Source organism: Somniosus microcephalus, chromosome 1 (genome assembly GCF_052327205.1).
Source record: "Somniosus microcephalus isolate GS21.2 chromosome 1, FLI_Smic_1.0, whole genome shotgun sequence".
Lineage (NCBI taxonomy): Eukaryota > Metazoa > Chordata > Chondrichthyes > Squaliformes > Somniosidae > Somniosus > Somniosus microcephalus.
The window spans coordinates 311,777,102-311,786,751 of NC_140987.1; the positions used below are offsets into that span (position 1 = coordinate 311,777,102).

Consider the following 9,650-nt stretch of genomic DNA (forward strand, 5'->3'; position numbering starts at 1 on the left):
AGCAAGCCACATAAGAAGGCCAATGGTGGAGCGATTAAAATTGGTGATGCACAAGAGGCCAGAATTAGATATCTCAGAGGCTGGTGAGGCCGGAGGACATTTTTGAGAAAGAGAGGGGCGAAGCCATGGAGGAATTTGAAAACAAGGATGAGAATTTTATAATCGCAGCGTTGTTTAACTGGGAACCAATGTAGGTCAGCGAGCACAGGGGTGATGGGTGAACAGGACTTGGTGAGAGTTAGGACATGGGCAGTTGAGTTTTGGATGACCTCAAGTTTTCATAGGGTAGAATGTGGGAGGCCAGCCAGGAGTACATTGGAATAGTCAAATCTAGAGGTAACAAAGGCATGGATGAGGGTTTCAGCAGCGGATGAGCTGAGGCAGGGGCGGAGACGGGTGATGTTACGGAGGTGGAAATAGGCGGTCATAGTGATGGCGCAGATATGTGGTCAGAAGGTCATTTTGGGGTCAAATATGACACCAAGGTTGCGAACAGTCTGGTTCAGCCTTGGACAGTAGCTGGGGAGAGGGATAGGGAGAGGTGGCTAGGGAACGGAGTTTGTGTCGGGGACCAAAGGCAAATGACAATATTTAGTTGGTTGAAATTTCAGCTCATCCAGTACTGCATGTCGGACAAGCAGTGTGATAACTTAGAGACAGTGGAGGGATCGTGAGCGGTGGTGGTGAAGTAGAGCTGGATGTCATCAATATATATGTGGATGTGTTGGACTACGGTCTCCCGCGTAAAGAAATAGGCAACACAGCGAGCTACAAGAAATAGGTCTTTAATTCAACTCTCACAATACAGTACAGAATTCATGAAGCCCGCGAACCTGTGATGACTCACGGATTGGTCACCTGCTGGAACCTGATTGGTTTTCCTTCTCTCAGCAGCAGGCAAGTCTGAACGTGCCTTATTCCTCTCAGCTTGCAACTGTCTTGCGGGGGGAGGGGAATACAGCAGTTAAAAGTACATACACACAGTGTTTCCCCAATGTGGCAACGCCACATACGCCCCCCAAGAATCCTCGTTAACTGTAAAAGTCAGTCTCTGCGGAGGTTTGACCAAGCGGCCGTAGCGGCTGTAGTAGCCATCTGGTGTGTGAGGAGGGCTGTCTGGGAGGTCGGCCGGTTGGTTCGTCGGCTGGTCTGGCGGCTGGTCTGCCGGTGGGCTGGCTGGACGGGCTGCCGGCGAAGGTGGGGCGGCGGCCGGAAAGTAAGGTTCTGGTGTGTCTTGGTCCTCTTGTGGGGCCGCCGCCAACGCGGGAGGTCTGCCCCGCCATGGGGGAAGAGCCGGCCGAAACGGGAAGCTGAGGTCCAGGTGCGCCGGTTTGAGGCGGTCTACTGAAATAAGGTCCGGCTTCCCGCCGACATCGATAAGAAAAGCTTTGTCCCCCGTCTCCAATACTGGGAAGGGGCCGGTGTATGGTGCCTGCAGCGGGCCTCTGTGCACGTCCTGGCACACGAAGACAAACTCCGCATGTTGTAAGTCTCGAGGCACGTAGGACGGCTGCGGGCCGTGTTGCGAAGTGGGCACTGGACGGAATTGCTGGGCCGCGTCCTGGTGCGGGGAAAGCTGGCTGGCGGCCGACCATGGCTCCGTTGTCAGGGGGAGGAAGTCGCCTGGTACTCTGAGCAGTTGGCCATAGACCATCTCGGCCGCAGAGGCGCGGAGGTCCTCTTTGGGCGCGGTACGCAATCCCAGGAGAGCCCAGGGTAGTTTGTCGATCCAGCTGGTGTCGACCAGGCTGGCGCGGAGGGAGGCTTTCAAAGAACGATGAAAGCGCTCGCAGAGCCCGTTGGCCTGTGGGTGGTAGGCTGTTGTCCTGTGCAACTTGGTGCCGAGGCCAGCGATGATGGCATTCCACAAGTGGGAGGTGAACTGGGGGCCTCTGTCCGAGGATATGTCGGTCGGCATGCCGAACCGGGCCACCCATGTCGAGACGAATGCTCGCGCGACGTTGGCCGCGGTGGTGGAGGCGAGGGGAACCACCTCGGGCCATCTGGTGGTGCGGTCGACGATCGTGAGCAGGTGTGTAAAACCGTGCGATGGCGGCAAGGGGCCTACCAGATCGACGTGGACGTGGTCGAAACGCCTCTCAGGCACTGGGAAACACTCCAATGGCATCTTGGTGTGCTGCTGGACCTTAGCACGCTGACACGGCACGCATGTGTTGGTCCAGTCTCTCACATCCTTGTGGAGTCCAGGCCAGACGAACTTGGCGGACATAAGTTTCTGAGACGCACGCATCCCTGGATGTGAGAGGCCGTGGATGATGTCGAAAACTCGCTTGCGCCAGGCGGATGGAATGACCGGCCTAGGCGAGGGGACTGAGACGTCGCACAGGAGGGTTGTGCCGGCTGCGTGGAAGTGGATGTCGGCCAGGGTGAGGCTGGTAGTTGACATCCTGAGGGCCTGGATCTCCGTGTCGGCAGCCTGGTCTCTCGCCATGCTGGCGTAGTCGACGCCCAGGTGCACTGCGTGGAGCGAGGGTCTTGAGAGGCAGTCGGCCACCAAATTGTCCTTGCCGGCGACGTGGCGGATGTCCGTGGTGAACTCCGAGATGAAGTTGAGTTGGCGCTGTTGGCGCGCGGACCAGGGTTCGGTTACTTTGGCCATGGCGAAAGTGAGTGGCTTGTGGTCCACGAATGCGGTGAACGGCCGGCCTTCCAGAAGGAAACGGAAGTGCCGGATTGCCAGGAACAGGGCCAGGAGCTCTCTGTCGAACGTGCTGTAAGCCTGCTCGTTCTTGCGCAGCTTTCGGCTGAAAAATGCCAGTGGCTGCCACGCGCCTTCGACCCACTGTTGCTGGACGGCGCCGACGGTGTAATCCGAGGCGTCCGTGGTGAGGGCGGTCTTGGCGCCCGGGATGGGGTGGGCCAGTAGTGTGGCGTTGGCCAAGGCGCTTTTGGTCTGGTGGAAGGCTGTCGCCATCTCGCTGGACCAGGTGAGTTGCTCTTTGCCCGTTTTGCCCCTGGTGGCTTCGTAGAGGGGGTGCATGAGTGCGGCGGCCTTGGGCACGAACCGGTGATAGAAATTGACCATCCCCAAAAATTCCTGCAGCGCCTTAACCGAGGTGGGCTGGGGAAAGTCCGCCACCGCCTGCACCTTGGAAGGTAGGGGAATGGCTCCCCTTGGCGAGATTCTGTGGCCGAGAAAGTCAATTTGGGCTGCTCCGAACTGGCATTTGGCCGGGTTGATGATTAGCCCGTGTTGGCTGAGGCGCTGGAAAAGGGAGCGCAAATGCGCGATGTGCTCGGCCTTGCTGGTACTGGCCACGAGGATATCGTCCAGATAGACGAACAGGAAGCTCAGGTTCCGTAGGACGGAGTCCATGAGCCGTTGGAAGGCCTGTGCGGCGTTCTTAAGCCCAAAGGGTATGCGCAGGAACTCGAACAGTCCGAAGGGGGTGATGACCGCCGTCTTCTGGACGTCTGCGTGGTGGACGGGGACCTGATGGTAGCCGCGAATCAGGTCGACCTTGGAAAAGACGGACTTTCCTGCTAGGTGTGCCGAGAAGTCTTGGATGTGCGGAATGGGGTATCTATCGGGCGTGGTGGCGTTGTTGAGCCGTCTGTAGCCACCGCAGGGGCGCCAGCCACCGCCCGGCTTGGGCACAATGTGGAGGGGGGGCGACCAAGGGCTGTTCGAGCGGCGGATGATGCCCAGTTTTTCCATCGTGGCGAATTCTTCCTTGGCCACCGCCATCTTGGCTGGATCCAGGCGTCTGGCTTGAGCGAACACTGGTGGTCCCGTAGTGGCGATGTTGTGCTCGACCCCATGCTTGGCTGCCGTGGCTGAGAAGGTCGGTTGTGTGAGCCTCGGGAAATCTGCGAGTAGGCGGGCGTAGTCGTCATGTGCCAGGGCGGAGCAGGACCCGACGAGGGCCGGGCTGTTGCCCTGCTGGCAGGCCAGTGAAGCAAAAGTTGCTGTGTCGATCAGGCGCCTGTCGCGGACGTCGACCAGAAGTCCGTGGGCGCAAAGAAAATCGGCACCCAGCAAAGGATGTGCCACCGAGGCCGTCACGAAATCCCACGTAAATCGCTGGCCGTTGAAACAAACCTCGGCCTGTCGCTTTCCGAAAGTAGCGATGGCTGCGCCATTTGCCGCCACGAGGGGTGGGCCGCTGCGGCCTGCCTGGATGTCGAGCTGGGAGGCAGGAATTATGCTGCATTGGGCTCCGGTGTTGCAAAGGAATCTGCGCCCTGAAAGAGAGTCGGTTATATACAGCAGTTTACCTGTGGTGCCGATGGCCATCGTGGCGGCGGGGGTGCGGTCGAGCGGGCCTAGGCGGCGTCGCGGGGCTGGTGCGTTGGGCCGGGTGGCCATCTTGGTTTGATCGAAAGAGCAGGGTGCTCTGCAGCGTTGGGCCTTGTGGCCGAAACGCGCGTGATAGTAGCATAGTTCTGCGGCCTGGCGTGGCGGCGCGTGCTCGGTGGTGTCGGGGAGCCTTGCGGCTGCACAGCCGAGTTGGGCGACGGCGAAAACTTTGTCCGCGGCGGCTGCCAGTTGTACGCAGTCCGTGATCGGGGACCCCGCGAGGGCTGTCTGTACCTGCTGAGGAAGCAGGCTGAGGAAAAGGGCCCGAAACAAAAATCACTGCGTTTCAGAGCCCAGGAGCGCAAGCATCTGGCTCATCAACTGGATCGGGGTAGAATCGTCGAGGCCTGGTAGTGAGAGAAGCCTGCGGGCCCTCTCCCCCTTGGACAGGCCGTAAGCCTGCAGCAAGCGGCCCTTAATGGTTGAGTACTTGCCGGTCTGTGGTGGGTTCCCCAGCAGGTCGAGAATTTCGGCGGCGGTAGAGCTTGCTAGTGCTGAGATTACGTGGAGGTACCTTTCTTCATCGTCTTGAACCCTGCGAAGGGTGAATTGGGCCTCCGAGTGCGCGAACCAAGCTGGTGCTTGGTGTTCCCAGAAGGTGGGGAGCTTCAAGGACGCAGCGCCGGCCGACATCAGGCTGCTGCTGGTTGCCATCGGGTCATTGCTGGCCTCTGTAGGGCTGCGTGAGTCGGGGGCTTCGGCCGCCGACATTCGGGGTCACCAATGTGGGGGACTACGGTCTCCCGCGTAAAGAAATAGGCAACACAGCGAGCTACAAGAAATAGGTCTTTACTCCAACTCTCACAATACAGTACTGAATTCGTGAAGCCCGCGAACCTGTGATGACTCACGGATTGGTCACCTGCTGGAACCTGATTGGTTTTCCTTCTATCGGCAGCAGGCAAGTCTGAACGTGCCTTATTCCTCTCAGCTTGCAACTGTCTTGCGGGGGGAGGGGAATACAGCAGTTAAAAGGGGATTATACAGGTTTACCTACATACACACAGTGTTTCCCCAATGTGGCAACGCCACATTGAAACTGGCACTGCATTTTGGTCGCTGAGGGGCAGCATGTAGGTGACAAATAGGAGGGGTCGAAAGGATAGATTTTTGGGGGACACCCGAGGTAACGATGCAGGAGCTGGAAGTTGAAGCCATTGCAGGTGATTCTCTGGCTACGATTAAATAGATAAGAATGGAACCAGGCGAATGCAGTCCCACCCAGCTGGACAATGGTGGAGAGACATTGGAGGAAGATGGTGTGGTCAACCGGGTCAAAGGTTGTAGACAGGTTGGGAAGGGCGAGGAGGGATAGTTTACCTCGCCCTCCGGCAAGCAGGCCCCTGCACTATTCTTGCCACCTGCCTCGGCTGCAGTGCACTTCTGCCCGATGTCTCCCCACATTCAGATCCCTCCTCTATGCTATCTTCTAAGATACGTGCAGTGTCAGTATCTGAGCTGATGGCTGCGAGTCTGAAATCAAATGGCGGTGTGTCTTCATCTTCACTCTCCTCTTGGTGTTCCAGGCCAGGCTGTACTTCTTGGGTATCTGAAAAGCAACAAGGATAAGGTTGTGACGCAGAAAGATAGGAAAGTAAGAGGTGCATGCTTGCACCATCTGCAGCTTGCAAGCCAGAAGAGATTGTGGGATGAGGGGGAAGTGGGATATGAGGAGGAGGATTAGGTATGAGGATGCTGTCATGTTCAATGTATACGGCCCCACTGTTGGCCATGGCCTCAGTAATTGCCCTTCCCATATTGGACAGCACTGTCTCCTCCATTAGGGTTAGAAAATGCAGTCGCGCCTCTCCCCCTTTCCTGCCAGAGAGAGGAAAGTTTGTCAGTGAATGTGGGGCAATATGTTTGGGTGATGTGGCTGACATAGTTGAATAGCTGGCAGTGTGTGCAAGGTGTGAGATGTGGGTGTGAGGCTTTCAGCAGTGGTAAGTGTGTGAGGGTGAGGTAAAGCTATGAATGTTATGGTAGCTATGGTAGAGATTTTTGGTAGGTGGGTGATGGGGGTGTGGTAAGTTGAGCAGTGTGTGAGGCTCGTGGTGCAGTTGTTGGGATATGGCATTTTAAGATGTATTCACTGACCTTGACCACTCATGAGAGACCATTAAGCTGCTTGCAGCACTGGATCCAGGTCCTCGGGGCTAAACTCCTGGCATTGACCTCCGCGACTATCTGTTCCCACTGCCATCTCACATTGTGTCTGGAGGGCCTCTTACACCGCTCCCCCCCGCCCCCCCCTGTGGATGCAGGACCTCTCTCCTTTCCATCTCCTCCACCTAGACCTCCAGTGCAGCATTTAAAAATCTTGGAGCCTGCTCTCTCCCAGGATCCGCCATTGTTCTTTGTTGCACAGCACACTATTCCCAATATTGTCAGTAGCTCCAGCAGCCACAGTGCACCTTCCCTTTAAGAGGTGCAGGCTAGCTTTAAGCAGTGCAGGCTAGCTTTAAGTAGTGCTAGGAAGTAACCATACTGGATCCTCTGCTGATGCGCGGTTAGCACTGGCTGCACGCAGCAATCATTATAATGAGCAGGCAGCACGAAGATGGCGTGCTGCCTGCATTACACGGGTAATCGCCGTGCCCACTTTTGAGGGCTATCCAATTCAGCCCCCGGTCATTCTTACATTTCAGCTAGAAATGATGGTACTCTTTCAAATATTCCACTGAGTGTTTCGAATTACGATAGTGTACAATAGCTGAGAATACAAATAGATACCCTGATACTCCAAATACTTCATTTTGTCTTGCGTTTTTGCTGTCATACAGTGAGTTGCCAATTTGCCTTATATGGGTATGCAACTCCTGCCTGTCTAGATGAATAAAGGCCCTTTCAGTTGTTTTTAATTTGGCTTGGCTTTTGCAATACTTCTGGAGAAGAAGTACACACTGATAATGAAAAAGCAGTTAAAAGACTGAAGTACCCCAGGCCATACTAAGTCAGCCAAATGAACCGAAAGAGGCAAGGGTGGGGAAAAAAAATGAAAGGTTATTGCCAAAATAACAGGCCTGGCTCAAGTTGCGAACATGTGAAAACATCTTCAGAATGCAGTTATCATGGGAACTTGGAGCCTCATCTCCATCCAGTCTGCTTGCTGGAATACCTCAAGAAAATAGTCACACAAAAGGTAGAGAGTAATCAAGAGGTTAACCGTCTGCATGTGAGCACAAAGTGAACTGACGCAAAAAACTAGAATTTCTACTGTGCTTCGACCAATTCAATTTCTTAAAGCACATATTAATAGTGGCTTTTGGCTACTTATCCTTTTAAACTTTGGTATCCAGTCCCTGTGAATTCCCTGGGGCTAGACATTTCTCCCAGTGGGAATTCTCAACATTCAGGTAAAAGATGCATTCACGAGCCTACTGAGCATACCACAGCAAGGGCTGGTAGGAGACGACTTTTGATGTCGGCCCCTCTGTCTGATCTGCATGCAGATATGGTCTTTTGTATTTGGCTGTGATGCTTTTTTGCCACCGTGTTCTGACCCTTTGCTGGGTGGCCCTTCAATTAGTTGACAGTAACTGTCTGCTCCAACATGAAACATGAGACATCTGCATTCATCTGTCTTCAGAATCATGTTACTGCTGCCAGTACTGAACAGTCGAGTAGCTTCAACTTTTTGGAACTATAGCAGTATCTTGTCTGCTATTACTATTGTTTTGATATTGGATCTAGTCTCCTGTGAACGTTGGAAGGAAGAATCTACAACATGTCAGGAGGTATGTCCGATTGTAGATAAAGTATACCACCAGCATTTTCAAAGCATATTATCTACCTCTGGAATTAATGTGTTTCCCCTTGCTCCTGGGAGACTATATCATTCTTCCGTCTGTCTGTCGATCATATTGGTCTTAAATAATTACAGCTTATAAATTGGGTAAAAATATTGATGCAGAAATCATGATGGACTTGTAAAATTGAAAGGATCAGCTATGGTGCACAGTAATGGGAAATGTGGCAAGCAGAACTGGTTCAAAGCAGAAATCCTGTGGGAGAATTATTCACAACTATTAAGCAAACTCAACTGAAAATGTACCAGACAATTTAAAGCAAGATTCGCCCATTTTGGTTAAAGTGAGAACTGGTTGTATGTGAGCAAAATTGTGTACATTTACATACTGGTAGCTGCTCACTACTAATAGGGGCAAACCCTATGTATTTGTTCACTTTAGTGTCTTAAATTTTGATCTGGCTCCCCATTCTCATTCCTGTAGTTTGCTGTAAATATGTTGATTAGAGTAAGTGATTAGTCATGGTTTGACATCCTATTATTTTATCCATGTAACACATGTCGTGTGATTTGCTCTTTGTGTAGTGCGATTTTGCTTAAAGTGTCACGGAGGTAGGTTGTAGTAACTGAATTATGTTTCCATTCTAACTCGCACTAAGTTCCATTCACCCATCACCCCCTGTGCTCGCTGACCTACATTGGCTTCTGGTCCAGCAACGCCCTCGAGTTTAAAATTCTCATCCTTTTGTTCATATCCCTCCATGGCCTTGCTCCTTCCAATCTCGGTCACCTTCACCAGCCCTACAACCCTCTGAGAGCTCTGCGTTCTTCCAAGTCTGGCCTCTTGTGCATTTCTGTTTTTCACTGCTCAAAGCCCTCGAATTCCCTCCCTAAACCTCTCCACCTCTCTCTACTCCTTTAAGACGCTCCTTAAAACTATTTGACCAAGTTTTTGGTCATCTGTCTGTTCTTGTTCTCCTTTTTCTTCTTCTGCAGCTGTGGCAGACCAAGCCACAGGGAACAGGGGAGAAAGGCTAGCATAGATACCTGGCAAGCACCCTTGCGAAGGTGAGATGCATTCACTGATGCTTTCACATTTTGACAACAAGCAGTTTCTAGTGTGTGAGAGTTGTTTCTGTCAACTTGAATGGAAGAAGACAATGTTACTTTGCTGAATAGGAAATTAATAGGAATGGGCAGCACGGTGGCATAGTGGTTAGCACTGTTGCCTCACAGTGCCAGGGACCCGGGTGCGAATCCGGCCTCGGGTGACTGTCTGTGTGGAGTTTGCACATTCTCCCCGTGTTTGCGTGGGTTTCCTCCGGGTGCTCCGGTTTCCTCCCACAGTCCAAAGATGTGCGGGTTAGGTTGATTGGCTATGATAAAAAAAATTGACCCTTAATGTTAGGGGGATTAAATATGTGGGGTTACGGGGATAGGGTGGGATATGTGTTGGTGTAGGGGTTACGGGGATCGGGTGGGATATGTGTCGGTGCAGGCTCGATGGGCCGAAATGGCCTCTATCTGCACTGTGGGGTTTCTGTGATTCTGTGATTCTGTGATGCAGAAATTAAAGCCAGC

General features: G+C 53.2%; 1 pseudogene; it reads right to left on the minus strand.

Annotated features, from left to right (window-relative positions):
• Positions 1 to 7,076, minus strand: part of LOC147124855 (uncharacterized) — a 117,654-nt pseudogene extending 110,578 nt beyond the window's left edge.
• Positions 7,077 to 9,650: the final 2,574 nt, after the last annotated feature.